The following is a 16,002-nucleotide window of genomic DNA, read 5'->3' on the forward strand; positions in this document are numbered from 1 at the left end:
TAAAATGGAACGAAGCATTTCGCAAATCAGGATATTTTCAGGACTTAAATCATGCTGTTTCTTCCTGGCATTCTTGTCAAGTAGATAATGCAATATTAGTATTTTTTTCTTTGAGCTGGTTGTTTTCTAATGGAAAACAGGGAGAAAAAGAAAATCCTGTGTCACTTGTTTGTAATTTCATTTTATTGAACAAAACTGTTTAAGGGACAAAAGTCATGTGTTGTGGTTCATAGTCTAAAATCCTTTATGCCATCAGTTTCTAAACTCTCGTTATTCTTTGGTTAATTTTTTAGGTTATTGGATTGAATGTGGAAAGATTCAGTATAGGGCAGGGCAGCAAGCAAAGAAAAGAGAAATATCATCTCCAGTTCCTAGAGCATGTTATTGAGAATAAAATGCTAGAAGACCAGTATACATACATATTTTATTATTAAAAAGCTATACACATCTTTTGCAAATCATATAGAACACATTCTTGAGAGAGCATAAACACTGTCAACCCTCTCAGATTTCAATGGGAACGGAGCATGCCCATGACCTCGTAAAAAGGTAGTCAACAGAATGACTTGAGGCTGTAGTCAATTGTAATGTAAACCAATGGAAGTGTAAAATTAGCAGTGTTTCACTGAATTACATTTGCTCTAGCTAAGTAACTATTCCAGAAAGCTTGTAATTGGTAATACCTGAGTTTTGGCATTCAAGGGTGGTGAAACATTTTGACAGTTAGTTGACAGTCAATGAATGAATTTACGATTCTCTGCTGGAATAGAGAGCTTTACTCCCAGTGTTAGCTCAATTCTGTTTGTTGCTCAATTCAAAGAGTTCTTTCTCAAGATCTGTGTGTATGATTTGCTTCAAAGCTTTTCTCTCTGTGAGATCTTGCTGTTTGTTTCAGTGAGCTCTTTGTAAGGATCATGTAGAATCTGGGACTAATACTGTAAAAACAGATGAAGAGAATGCAGGTTTAACTCCAACTTGTTCCTTGGACCTGCTGCAATGTTTCTTATTACTTGGAAACTAGCTGTTTCTCTTGCTGGAAGCACAAATATTTATTTTGTAAAGTATTCTGAGTTTTGCTGATATAATACCATTATTATCTTTGAACTGACTCTGGTGAATTTACCCAAATGTTTTCATCCAGTCTTCTACAGACTTCTGCTGTAATCAGAGGATCAGTTAAAAAGCTGCTGAGGATTTTCCCGCAGACCTGACATCAAGTAGATATACTCAGTACAACCAAATGCCCATTGCTTTCCCTCAGGAGTGGAGTGCTAAATCTTAGATCAGAAGCACTGTTATTGTTAATGCAATTGTTTTTTTGTTATAGTGCCGTAAGTTTGCTGAACTGTCATCTTAGTTATATGCACGCAGAAGCATTTAAAGACGTAAACTTTTCTGAGACATCAAGTCTGACATAGAAGTAAAACAAATTTTATTGCAAAGATCTGTGGATGTTCATTTGGTTAGTAGTTACAGACAACAAGAAGCTTCTGCTATTCTGATCTGAGAACAGAGCCAGGTTTCCTGAAATGTAGTTACTGTAATTGTTTTAATTATTATATCACTATTTAGGTTCAGGTTATACTCAGAAAAGTGCATAAACTGAATTAACCTCTCTGTCAACAAGTGACTCAGGCAGTTTGAATAATTATTTTCATTATGTCAGTAACTGTTTTTTGCAGTTACAGTTACATACATGAGAGGTCAAGTTCCAGATATTTATATGACTCCTATAAAAGCCATTAGATACGGAACTGTGCCTTTTTGAAATATGCTGCATCAGCCCAGGTTTGCTGGCATTGAATCAAGTGACTGAAACATCTTTGACCTAGTGTAAGTACTGCTCAGCAACAACAAAAACACTGACATGCTATTAACATTGTTCTCATCCTAAGTCCAAAACATAGCACCATACCAGCTGCAGGGAAGAAAATTAGCTCTATCCAAGCCAAAACCAGGGCAACACACTTCTCCAAAATAATCTTTTAATAATCTTACTGGAGAGTTTTAAGATTCAGACTGTTGTTATTCTACACAGTTGCATGCTATGTAGTTGTACTCTCTTCTCTTTGCTTTTTTATCATGGTTTAGGGTCTATATGCTACAATATTTGGAATAACTGGCAGTGTTTGAAGGAAGAAACCTGAGTTTAAAAAATGTTTAATGTAGAGCTGCGTGGATGTGTCTACAAAACTGCCGTCATCTATTAAAAGAAAATTGTGTTTATAAGGGTAAATGAGTAATTGTGTTCAGGCTTCAGCAATTTCTTGACCTTCATATGACATTGTTCAGACATTGGAGGTATTGCTGTTTTGTGAGAAGGGCTGTGACACAATGCCAGGCTGTGAACTGTGCAAGTATCTAACAAGAAGTAGACCCGAGGGAGACAAGGAGACAGTTTTAGGGCAGGTTTAGATTGAATGTTGCTTCATCCCTCTGAGGCACAAGTACAATAGTTAAATAAAAGACTCTTTGAGACCCTGCCTTCCTTAGAAATACTTTGTGAGATGTGACTGGAATCTGTTATTTAGTAACTCTTTATTTTTTTATGATAAAAACAATTCTACCAGGTAGAAGACAGACTTCAACTTTTTTAAGCTGAGGCACTGCACAGTAGATCACCAGAGGGTGTCATACAGTTCTGCCCTGTAGGACCACATGATGGTGAAGGATCATAACAGGAGGCTGTAGCCCAAGGAGCAGGGATTTTTTTCTTGCTGCTGGACTCCAAGCTCCGTAAAGGAGGCTTACACGAAAGGCAGCCAAAAGACAAGTGAATGACTGACTGTTTTTGTTTTCACAGATGATTAAAATCTGAGAATGTTGCATCTCTGAACATATCAGTTTACATTGGTGGATTCAAAAATACGTTTTTCTTTTGGATATTATTCGCAGTGCAATAACTTTAATTTCAGTAAGTTTTTAAGCAAACATTTAATCTGCCTTCTTGTGATAGCCTTTTTAATTTAACAAAATCATTTCTAAGTATTTTCTTTTGTTAATTTTTAATATTGTCCTAGTAATTAGTACTGTATGTCACCAGATGACCAGTAGAAAACTATGGAACTACCATAGCTTTTATTCCATTACATTAAAAAGAAACAAAACAGGAATCTTGCTCATCATTTCCTTGGCAAAGCTATTGAAAGTTATGAAGCAAGAGAGAAGGGGAGAACAGCCCTTCATGAAGAGGTTCTATAAATGGTTTAATCTAAGAAAAGGTAACAGAATTGAAAGTGAACACCGGGGTTTTAAACATTGTTAATGAACAGAGGGAGGAGAAGAGGTGAGAAAAAGAATGTATTTTGTTTATCTGGACTTCCCAAGTCCAGCTGAAATGATTACTTCATAATTCTTCATCTTTGCTCAGGAATACAAGCATACAGTCTAAAATGACTTGTATGACTGAAACTAGGCTACAGAAACAAGGTGCAGAGGAGATCTAGAGATCTGGTCCATTCCACAGTTCTGAGTGGAGAACCAGAACCAATCCTTAGCTTTCAATCTGTTAGAGAACCTGTGCACTTCACCTGCTTCTGGATCAACCTAGAAAAAATGACATTGCCAAAAGGTAGAACCTGTAGTCATCAAATCTACACTATTTCTTTTGAATGTCCTGTTTATGAAGAAGTAAAGCTCCAAATCTTTTCTATACACAGTAACAGAGAAAAAAAAACAACTTTTTAGTAAGTAAACTGTCATCTGAGTAAGACTAGGGAATGAATAGTGTTTATCATGAGTGGAATAACCTGGCATACCTGAGAATTTTTTTTTATTAGGGTCATGCCATCTCTTCAACAGAAAAACAAAACGAAATAAATTACTGAGAAAGTATGCTAAGTTTAAGGAATTCTAGAAGAACCTAAGTCATAAATGGACAGTCATAAATGATTTCTGGATGGAAAGCTTTTTCTAACACTCTCAGTGAAGTGCTTTAAACATAGTATGTCTCATACGATCAAATATTTAATATAAAATAAAATCTCAAATAAAAATTTCATAAAAATAAAATATCAAATAAAATCTCAAACACTCTCAGCATGATAAAATGTGAACTTCCACCATCAAAAGCTTCTGTGAACTCTGAGGACATTTCCACACCAATTGAGTGGACTGGTAACCCTTTTTTCTGTGTGCACTTTTGATCTGATGGAAGAAGATTTGTATAAATGTTGACTAAGGTGCTATCACCTTTATTGTCAAGAAGAATTGTGTTTTTTTCATAAATCATCAATCCACCATACAAAATCATGCAATGCAGGATACCCATTTTTACATGAATGAGGTTCCTTATGAAGCTGCCCAAGTATCCAAATTATGGTCAGGTTCTCAGAACTTACCTGATGAGAGGATAGAAAGTATTCCCATATGCCTTCAGTGTAAAACTTGAAATCTATGAATGACATAAGTAATTTGAGATTTCATGTAGATAATAAGTGTAAAGAAAATTCTTACAACATTACATTGGAAAACTCAAATTATGTATCGTGGGCTATGCATAACACCACCTTTCATCAGACATACTTGTCCTTTTTTGTACTGTTTCAAGGTACCGATTGCCCCTTTTCATTGGCTCTTTACCAGCACTGTAGTGTTCATAGTGATATTTTTCAATTCAGTTGTCATAATAATGAAGGAATTGGGTTCAAAAGCAGGAGATATCTAGTTTTTTTTTAAATTATTACAGCCAATGAAGGTCTTTTATTTAATAAATGCACGTATGTAAATGTATAAGCAGTTGGTCTCTGTTTTGAGGAGACTTGAGGTTTGATTTTTATGAAGTTTATAGTTTGAACTTCATTGTCCACAGATTTAAAAAATAAATCTGTGTCTTGGTCATCACTTGATGATTATCATCACTTGAAATAGTGTGGAGATAGGAAAGAGATGAGAAAGCTGCTTGACACTAAAGATCCATTTCATTCCAGACTTGCCAGTGACGATAAAATCGTAGTCCCTTTAGAAAAATCTTAGATGACTAGTGGAGTTATAATCCACTGCCTCGGTGCTTGATATCTCTAGCTGTTCGATAATATTTTGGTCTCTGTATTGTCAGAGGAGCTAACAACTGTTATATTGCCTTATAAATTTTTAACATGCATTCTAAGTTCTTACCTTGTGAACATATGAACAGAAAATAGCTGGTATTTTTAGGACATTACTTAAGGTTAAAAAAATAGCTACTGAGGTAGTACTGCAGCCTCAAATACAGATGCCTAAATAGAACATTTGAAGTGCCTATCTTTTATTATGGTGAAAAATGTAAACAGGACTCTCTTTCAACTGCTTTCTCTGTTGGTGTTGCTCCTTAGAAGACAGACTTGGCAGCTGTATGAGCCAGATGTCAAGCTCTGGAAGATTTTTGAAGTGTAGGATCTGCATCTTGGTTGCTCATTAAAAAACAATAACATTTTTGGTTGCCTAAATTTTAGTTGAACTGTTCAGCAATGATCATAATCATATGATATTTTTCTTTTGTAGTAAATGAAGCTGTATATTATTATGGTAGATGTACAATTTTGTAACAATTCAAAAAAGCTCTCAGTGAAAACTTTGTGTTAGAGATTAATACTATGCAAGATATTCTGCAAAATGCACTTTGGCTTATATCAAAATATGTAAAAGGGAAATGGCACCCATTTTAAATATTCCTCTGAATAGTCTTTGGCATAATTGATGGAGATTCTGGTACTGTGCAATGCACTGAATCTAAGTGGAGACATAAGATGATCAGTATTACCTACAATACAGATCTTGTCATAACCTTGAATCCCTAAATTTGGAACTAGGCATAGATAGTGAACTGAATCTTGATTCTTGTTTAAATCTACACCTTTTATCAAACACTTTTCTTGCAGGTTGCTTTTGTGCCTGAAAGGATTTCTTCCTCAATACACATACAAACGAATTATGGGAAGGTCACTATTTCCATGAATGATTTCCTGTTGCAATCCCAGTGATTTAAAGCTGTGTGGCACACATGCTGATGGCAGTGCTGATGATACAAAGCAGCAAACATTTCTTTTCATGTAAACAAAGAAGGTAGAGATGATTTGATGATGAAATATTTATAGGTATCTTTTAATAAAGTTAATTTGTTAATTATTTAGGGGATTTGCTTTATATTAGAAGTGCCTACATTTTTTTAAAAAATTGTCAACAGTTCCCTAATTGTTGATGGTAGAAAGTGGGAGGTCTGGCTACTCTTCAACTCATTCCAGGTTTTATTTAAGCGAAGAAAACACAAAACTTTTTCAATAGGGTCACACCAGTGCTGTATCTCTTCAGCATTACTGAGATAATTTGCGTTTCCTTTGACATACAGGCTCCCTTATTTATAGGTAATTCTGTTGGTGTAACAGTTCTTGTGGTTCAGCTGAATCCCATGAGATGACAGAGAACAACACAGTTCATGAGAAGAATAAATCTTCCTGTGAAATAGTTTAGGCCAAAGCAACATGGAATCAAAGCAAAGTGGAAGAGGACTGGAGAACTATTTTTATTTTTATCTTTATTTTTATTTTTTAAATAAAGGATTGTTTCATATTGTACACCTATATGACATGACTAAACCTAGAGCTTCAAATAAGATAATAAAAGAAAATGTTGTTTAGTAGTGCATAGTGTTACTACTTTTAAAGTAAAATATTTCCATTCTTAGCATAAAAGTAAGAGATGTCACATCTGTGATTTAAGAAAGACAAGGAGAACAGCTATTATTCATATGGACTTCATTAATAAACAGCAGTATCTGAACTGTAACAAAGAAATAAATCAGTGCTCTGAAACTCTAGCTCAAAACCTGAGTAAACGAAAAATGAAGTGCAGGTAACTGTGTGAACTATTAGTTTGATAACTGATAGCGAAGCACTAGGACAGGTTAACATTCTCATCTGCCAGAAACCTTGAAATTTTCTGAACTGGAAACAGGTGAGAATAAGGATGAATGTACATGTCTCACATCCGGCTTTGACAGGAAATCTCCGAGCCCGATAATGAACTTGACTTTTAAAGATGCTGAGACAGGGTGAAATTTGTGTACGTATTCTGAGTGGAGAAAATGCTAAATGTGTTTTAATCAGGTTAAAAAATTGGACAGACCTCGACATATCAGAACCCGTGGGCTCTTGAGCCTCTAAATATATTACCTTTGTCACTGAAACTTAGATTTAGATATTTTAGAAAACTCTTCTCTGTAGTTACTTTTGCAGAGAGAAATGTTAGACCTATAATGCTGTTATAGGGCAAAAATATTCAAGGTAGACCTAACCCATAGCAGTCTTTATATTAATGTATCCAGTGATATATACAAATAGAGAAATTAAATGTAGAAAACATCTGCTGTGTCACCTATTCAGCTCTCTCAAGACAGAAAATACAAGAAAAGTTAATAGTGGTGTAAAGCTTCTGCAACTGTAGTGGAATTTGTTAGCGCAACAAAGTATGTTCAGGATGCAAGGCAGCTGTAAACAGTTTGTATTATTTCTGGGACTTCCATTTGTAAAAGGAAATTGCAGTTTAACAGGTATTTTAGTGGGCGGACACCCTGGGAGACTGCTCCAGCTTGGGGTTTGTTTTAGCAAGGGTACCATGAAAGAAAATTTTCAAGGCATTTTCTTTTGCACATTGTTACATACCATCAAGTGATGTCTTCTAGATGGGGAACTTTGCACAGTATGTGGTTGTGTGGTACATTGTGCAGAAGAGCGCTGTTGATCTTTATTTGTAAATACATAAAGATAATCAATTACAGATGAAGTCAACTGATTGTGAGATTGATTTTGAGAGCATATCTGTATTTGCCTCTTTATCTGCCTTCCAAGTGGTTTAGTTAAACTTTAACATCTTTGCTGGAGAAAAAGTTTAAGTGATTTTAAATGCTCCTCAGAAACAGCCCAGATTTCTTCTTTGTAAAGGTTTTAGCCACTGAACTAAGGGGAGGCACAGCATCAAATCTTTGAAAAATGAAGTTAGTCCCAAAATATTGAAGAAATGCATGAATTGTTGTACCATATCTCCCTTCAGTATTTTTTTCATAGCTGAATGATGTCAACATGCTTCTGCTTGGTATTTGTAGTGACCCTGTATATGGCACCATATTTTAGTCTTTAGTAGTAAGTATGAAAGCCAGGAGTGTACTTTGAAGCTTCTGAACTCTACCACTCATAAGGCTTTGCTATCAAACCACACTGAAAAAAAAGTGGACCTTGGATATCTTTATCTCCATGAAGCCTTCTGCAAAACCATAAGTTCTAATTCTCATAGAGAGAATGTTTAAATGGCCATGTAAAACAGTCTAGATAAGTTGATAAACAGATTGTTTGTCAGTTTGCTAAATAGGATTAAGTTACTTCATGTACTTAGTTTCTGTATATTTCTTTATTTTACAGGGAAACAAAACTACAGCTGCTCATTTTTGATTGAGATGATGAGTGACAAGATGTTTCAGTAAGTATGCATCTTGTTTATTCTATAAGAACATAAGTATCATGTGAGATCTTTCTCTTTTAATGTAAGTTCAGAGTTAGTTGCTTACACTTAAGTGACCACATCAGTTTATCTGTACACAGTGCACGTGTGCTTTTTTTATATACTGAAGGTACATTATTTTCTTTTCTAAGCACACAGACGTGCCTTTTGGTACTAAAAGGGTTCTAGTGTTTGGCATCATTAAGTGAACTGCATCACTGCTAATAGCTGGATATCATTCACATACTAGATGTGATCTAGTGATCTATGTGTCTAGATATATTATTTGTAAGACCCATTAAGTGTGCCCGTTTGTTTATAATTAAGTAATTTACGGCTTTTGAAGAACTACTAAAGTGGTTGATATAAACAGTTCATATCACACTTGGAAATATGTACAAATAAGATGGGAGGGATTTCAAGTGGATCAGTATTAAGTAGAAAGCGTATATTTAAGCTTTGAGAGTGTAGTTCTGTTTCTGTAATTGCATGGATAAGACTAATTACAGTCATGTAAATAAATCTGTTCTCAATGTTTTGTGAAGTATCTGTCTCTGCTATGTGTGGAGACAGTGATGAAAAAGGAAATCTCAGTGTAATCCAAGCTAATTTGGTTGCAGCATCTTTTTTCTGGATTAGAAAATGAAACCCATGTGGTGTTCACTGCTTGGAAAAAGAAAAAAAGTAATAGGATGCAATAGCAACTGTGATCAAAAGCAAAACAAACATTGCCTGTTTTTCTATTATCTAACAGTGATAACAGCCATTTCTTAGTGAAAAGAACACAGCAACTCCGCAAGGAAGAAAAATGTTAAAAGGAAAAACAGTAATTGTATGAATGAAGGATTCATGATGCAGTAAAATGCAGAGAGTATTATGAACTGGATAAACAAGTGATATAAATGGCAAACATTTAAAAATAATTTTTATTTCCTTGTTTATTCGACAGTTACAGATTTTTACCCGTTGTCCACTAGCAAAAAAAATCAAAATGATTTTAGATGATCTTAGAAGGAAGCATTTGTTGTGTTAGCCCTTGGTAACATTGCCTTCTCTCACCACATGAAAGGAAAGCTGCTGAAGACAAAATAGCAGTAAATTCCTATGTCATGAGATAATTCTCATCTGCTTTCCCAAAGTGTGTGTGGTTAGAATCTAGATTAGAAATTCAGCTGAGGAATCAGATCTAACTCACTGGGGAGTAGTTTATGGTGTGTGTGATTAAACTACAGTGAATCCCACGCCTGAAGCCATTTCTAGACCTGGAATATCTTGACGGAAAAGATGTACAGTCTTGTGGCAATAAATAAATAAATAAATAAATAAATAAATAAATAAATAAATAAATAAGGAAAATAACAATGCTGTCCCTCACTTAAGTGAGGGTAACCTTCAATTCAGATGGCTCATGCTTACTGTTCAATAAGTACACTATTTTCTTGTTCAGAACTGTATATAACATCTGTTGGATGTCCCCAGCTGAAATTTTGGACTTTCAAGGCATTCAAAAGCCAACTACGCCCAGTTGCACTTGGAGAACAGTCTCACGCACAGGTTGTAGCAGAGGATTGGCTTCAGTCTATATTTATATGTTCTTCTCTGTTTTCAGTGTCTCACTTCTCAGGATAGGATTTCTCAGATATAGTTTTCCTGTCGCTTTGCAGTAACTCGGCAGCACAAAGCATCCTGAAGAAAATGTGAAGTTGTAACACACATCATATATATATAACTTCCTGAACTTCCTATAACTTCCTGAAGGGAGGTTGTAGTGAGCTGGGGGTCGGCCTCTTCTCTCGTGTCATTAGTGATAGGACCAGGGGGAATGGCTTCAAGCTACGGCAGGGGAGATTCAGGCTGGACATGAGGAAGTATTACTTTTCAGAAAGGGTGGTCAGGCACTGGAATGGACTGCCCAGGGAGGTGGTGGAGTCACCGAGCCTGGGGGTGTTCAAGGAAAGGCTGGATGTTGTGTTGAGGGACATGGTTTAGTGGGAGCTATTGGGAATAGGTGAACGGTTGGACTGGGTGATCTTTTAGGTCTTTTCCAACCTTAGTGATTCTATGATTCTATGATCATTTTCTAGGGTTGCCCCTTAAATGACATCTTGAGGGTACTCTTCCTCTGCTGTAGTCCAAAAGTATGCAAAACATCCCATGTCCTCCTGGTCTGACTGGGAAACTGTTTTATGTTTTTATCTCTGTTTAAGTTTTTGCTATGTGAAAAAAGAAACAAGTACAAAGTAATTTTATTCTCTAGAGTGCAATTACTGAATAGGTTGATAAAAAGACCTTGCACAGAAGAATAAAGGGCTTAAAAAGAAATTTCATTTATGCATCCTCAATCCAATAACCCATACCTTTTTCAATATTATGCTATTGACAAGTATCATATCAGTTTGCTGTTTCCCTCAATGTCTTAATTATTAAATATAGTAGAAGTAAAATTCTGTGGCCTTTTGTCTGAACCTTTTTCCTCTGGGAAAAAAAAAAAAAAAATCCCTGAAAAAAAGGAACACACACTCTGGAACCCCTCTGCAAGGCCATATGAAGTTCCACGTAGCCTATTCTTGGTAAGGTCTTACCATCGAACACCTGAAGAAGGTCTTCTGTTTCTGAAGTGAGAAGATTCACCTAGTGTGGAGAAATTCTGATCTTCTATTCTGCTGTCCTACTGTTATCCTAGGGACTAAGCATTAGTGTAGCAAACTGTCCTCTGGCTCTTAATTAGAAAGATCAACCAATCTATAATTAAAAAAAAACAAAACAAACACACAACATTATGACTGATAAGGGTCACACTTTGATTTATATCAGTAAATCAATCCTGGGATATTTGATACTTTAATATTAATTTACAAGCAATATATAGAGCTGTGCATAGAAATATCAAACTAAGCAGATATTTCAAAGTCTGAAAGCTGAGTAACTTCTCAGCTTTTGAGATGATTTTTATTGCTGCTATCTTTAAGCAAAGTGTAACATCTGACATCATTTATTATACCTGAGTAAACAAGTTGTGAAGCAAGTTCAAGGGGGAACATAATATAAGAATCATAGATCAGCTGAATACATACCAGAGCAGTAATATATTATTTTTATTTACACATACTGGCAGCAGCAATAAGGAAGCTAAGAATTCATTTCTGCATAAAAAATGTTACATTGTTGAGATCAGAGAACACTGCCATCACCCTGAAAAAGATGCTGGCAGTAGAAATGAAATTAATAAACTAATTAACTCGAACTTCACTTTGCCAGACAGAAATGAAATTATTTTTACAGAGATGCTGCAGGTTGTTGAAACACAGATACCCACTTTCTTTTGTCAGCCAACAAGTTCCAACTTTGAATCCTAAATGTAGTCCTGGAAACATCAAACATTTGGGCCCCTCACTACAAGAAAGATATTGAGGCCCTGGAATGTGTTCAGAGAAGGGCAACAAAACTGGGGGGGGTCTGGAGCACAAGTCTTATGAGGAGCGGCTGAGGGAGCTGGGATTGTTTAGTCTGGAGAAGAGGAGGCTCAGGAGAGACCTCATTGCACTCTACAACTTCCTGAAAGGAGGTTGTGATGAGGAAGGGTTTGGCCTCTTCTCCCAGCGACAAACAGGACCTGAGGAAATGGCCACAAGGTGTACCAGAGGAGGTTTAGATTAAACATAAGGAAATCTTTTTTTCTCAGAGAGTGGTCAGGCACTGGAATGGCTGCCCAGGGAGGTGGTGGAGTCGCTGTCCCTGGCAGTGTTCAAGAGGCATCTGGATGAGGCGCTAAAGATACGGTTTAGTAGCCTGTGGTGGCAATGGTGATGGGAGAATGATTGGACTAGATGATCTTGTAAGCCCTTTCCAACCTTGTGATTCTATGATTCTGTGCATAGCATGAAAGCATCCATGCGTTTCAGTGCATATCTTCATGAGTAAATGAGTAAGCTTGCTTACTAGCCCTTTGAACCTTATTCTTAATACTGCCTTCTGTAGGGACAGAAAGTTAAAGATAGGTAAAAAGACACACTATGATCTCTTCATATCTGTAAGTAGTCTGTGAAGTTATCATTTTTTAAAGAAATTTTATCAAGGGGAAAAATGTAACTGTCAGGTAATTGAGAAGTCTTTTAACATAAATGATAATAAGCAAAATTCTGTACCGATCAAGTTTTATAGGTGAAGGTACCTAGTAAACAAGTAACTGAAAAAATGAACGTCATCCACCACTTCCTGATTACGTTATATGCAGAAAAAGAATAATGTTCTTTTAAAAAAGAAATTCTGCTCTGGCAGCAAATGTTTATAGCTGGTCCTTGAATATTTATACATAATCAGGCAATGTGGCAGGTTGGATGTACTAGTATACATGTATACATTTATATTTTTGCTTTGTGAAGCAAAGAGACACATGGAGCAGAACTAAAAATTTCTAACAAAAATCATAGTTGCATATATGAAAAAACAGATGTTTAGATGCTGGAAAATAAAAAAAATGTTTCATTTTAAAACTGGATAAAATATGTAAAAATGGCATAAAAAACAATGAGAAACTTGATGCCAGTGTCTATTAGTCCACAAAAAGTAGAATGCTGAGAAGTCCAAGTAATTTCAGAGTAGAATTAGCAAGTCAGGGTACCAGGGAGCTACTGTTAACATTCTGGTTTGAAATAGTAACATGCTTTTAGCAGTGCCATAAATTGTTTATACCGGTACTGTTTTCAATAACAGCACAGTCTGAAGTTCTTTGCACTTTCCTTATTTATGATGGTTTTACATAGCCATGCACTTTGTAAATGCACTGAAATGAGAATGAAGTCAAAGAGCTTAAAAGCTATCACCTATGCATAGTCCACATAACTGAGTACAACTGAATATATTTTTTAATAATCTTATTGATGGAAGTCAAGGAATTAATATCATGTTATTTTCAATGTATCTAATTAAATTCTTTTTCCAATCCTGTATCTTAATCACTGGGTTAAAAACTGCATCGCACTTTATCTTAGTCTTATCTCAGGTTGTTGTTGGTGGCCACACATAAAGAATGTGGTGCAAGGAGACTGATATAGTTGAAAAGAAGACACTAGCATTTCAACAGGCATGTTCTGTTTCCTCACATTGCAATTAATTTACACATGATGTGGAAGGATAGGGATATAATCCTGTAACATATTTTTAAGTTCTTTATATAAAAATACATGCACACAGCTCTGTGTTTTATGCATGCAGAAGTTTGAGACTATCAGTCACCTCATTTTTCACCAAAACAGCTGTAAGTCTTGTGTAAGTGTAGTCCAGGGACTTTGCTCAAGTTTCTCTTTTCTTCAGTCTCCTATCGCAGTACAAATTCTCAGAGCATGCAACAGCATCAGCTTCTTCACAGGCTGCCCTGTAATCTTTTCTTCTAAAAGAATCTGCCAGATGGGGTTGGCACCCAAATTGTTACAGTCTGTGCCCAAGATGTTGAACATCTTGTGCTCGGCACCAGTGAATGGACTGTCTTACACAATATTAATGCTGAAAGGGATTATTCGGAGCACAACTGCACAAGGAAGAAAAAAAAAAACAACCCACAAAAGTAATAATTTTAATAAAACAAGTAACTTTCAAATTAAATGTTAGGCCTGAGAAAGAACAGTGACCTTAGAAAGACTGCAAATACGTTTTAGTTGGAATGCGTGCCATTTGAAATTTATTTACTGCCAGTGTTGGAAACAAGCATCCTATTGCTCTGTATTACAGTTAGCATGAAAACCCTTATAGCTGTTGCAAAGGGTTTTACTTTTCAGAATATACAAGAAAAAGATGACATTGGCAACAAAATGTCAAAGTGCCATAAAACATTAAGATTGAATTTATCAAGAAATTTTCATGATAGCCCCCACCCTGTAGTTGTTTCCTACTTCCATGACTTCTTATCTTTATTTTTTATCAGTGAAAATGCTTCATTGTTAATGTCTTATCACAAGAGAAGACAAAGTACATGAGCACATACGTATTAGAATCTAACTATGCAATGGAATATATTCTTTTCCCTGAAAGGCAGCAGCATATTATAAGAGGCCATGCAACTTCTTGAATGAATATTTAGAGAAATTTCACAAAGGCTGCTAGCAACAAATAAAATTACTTATATATATATATATATAGACTGAGAACCTAGCCTTATTAGAAGGCAAGTTCTGCAGACTAATATGATAGAGGACTATTTGGTAGGAAATAATTTCACTAGTACAAACAGGAATTTCACTAGTACCAACAGCTTTTTTTTATAAACTGGGTTGATTTTTGTCCTCCGATATTCAAAGCCCATAAGTTAAATGCTAATGGAGAGCTTATGGCTCTCTCAGACAAAAAGTGTCTGAGGAGCTTTCACTCAGCAAAAGAACTTTGAACTTCTTCAGCTACCACTATAAATGAAGTTATTCAGTGCCAAAACATCCAGCTTCCTCTTAAAAATTTCTTCTAGGGAGAACAGTGGCATGAAGTGTCGAGTGGGATTTTAATTTTTATTTTTTTAGTGTTTAATACAGAGCACTGGCCTGATAAGAAGCAATCTAACAGAAGGCTGACACTGGAACCTACCTGTAAAGACAGAGAATGTCTTTCATGCGCAGTCAGAAATATTACAAACAGCAGATGTAATGGTTTTTCCAGAATACTGAAAGAGACGTGTAGAACAGTAATAAAACAAAACAGAAGCTGAATTATAGACTTTGTTCTCTGTGGTATCCATCCCTCTTTCTCAGGGAGTCTCAAAATTTTACAAGACCATTTAACCCACTATCTACCTGCTCAGTATGCATTTGTGTTTGCGTAATGTTTGGGTTTTTTTTTTAATGCAATATGCAAATGTAATGTTTTATGCAATTTAAGTGTATGTTTCCTCCTTGAATTTCTTTTCATGCATCTGTTAAGCTAGGGAAAATATACAGAAAAACTTGATGTCAGCACAACTGAGGAGGTCACACAGATGTTAGGGTTCGCTCTAGAACATTAATATGTTAGTATGTTTAGAATAAACAGTGGAAAAAATATTGTATAAATTTAACAGATTGTATAAATGTAATAGATTTAACAACTAATCTTTGAATGTCATTGTTTTTATTTCTTTTCAAAATTTCTGTTAAACTAAGATTGAAATGTACGTATGGAAACTTGTTTCTTCTTTCAGGTCCACATTCAATTGCTTTCCGTCTCATAGTCTACTTGATATTCTGATAAAAACAGGATAGATACAGAATGTGTTCATTTTGAACATCATCAATCAGTCTTACAGTGACAAACACTGTCTGTCTGTCTAAACACTGTAACACATCAATCTTGCCTTAGCCTTACATTACACTAAATCTTTGTTGTCCTGCACACTGCACTTACACCAAGTGATCATCATCTGGTCATTTTATCAAGCAAACAGCACTGTGCCTCTCACTTTCTTGTCAACCCGAGAGTTAATTACACTACTGCACTAGTTACATTTGTAGTACTTGGGCCACATAAAAGCTCAGAGGAAAAAGGAAAGCTGCCCCATCTGTTCTGAAAGGAGAG

Source organism: Lagopus leucura, unplaced genomic scaffold, assembly GCF_019238085.1.
Source record: "Lagopus leucura isolate 7727_CA_CO unplaced genomic scaffold, USGS_WTPT01 Super-Scaffold_100033, whole genome shotgun sequence".
Lineage (NCBI taxonomy): Eukaryota > Metazoa > Chordata > Aves > Galliformes > Phasianidae > Lagopus > Lagopus leucura.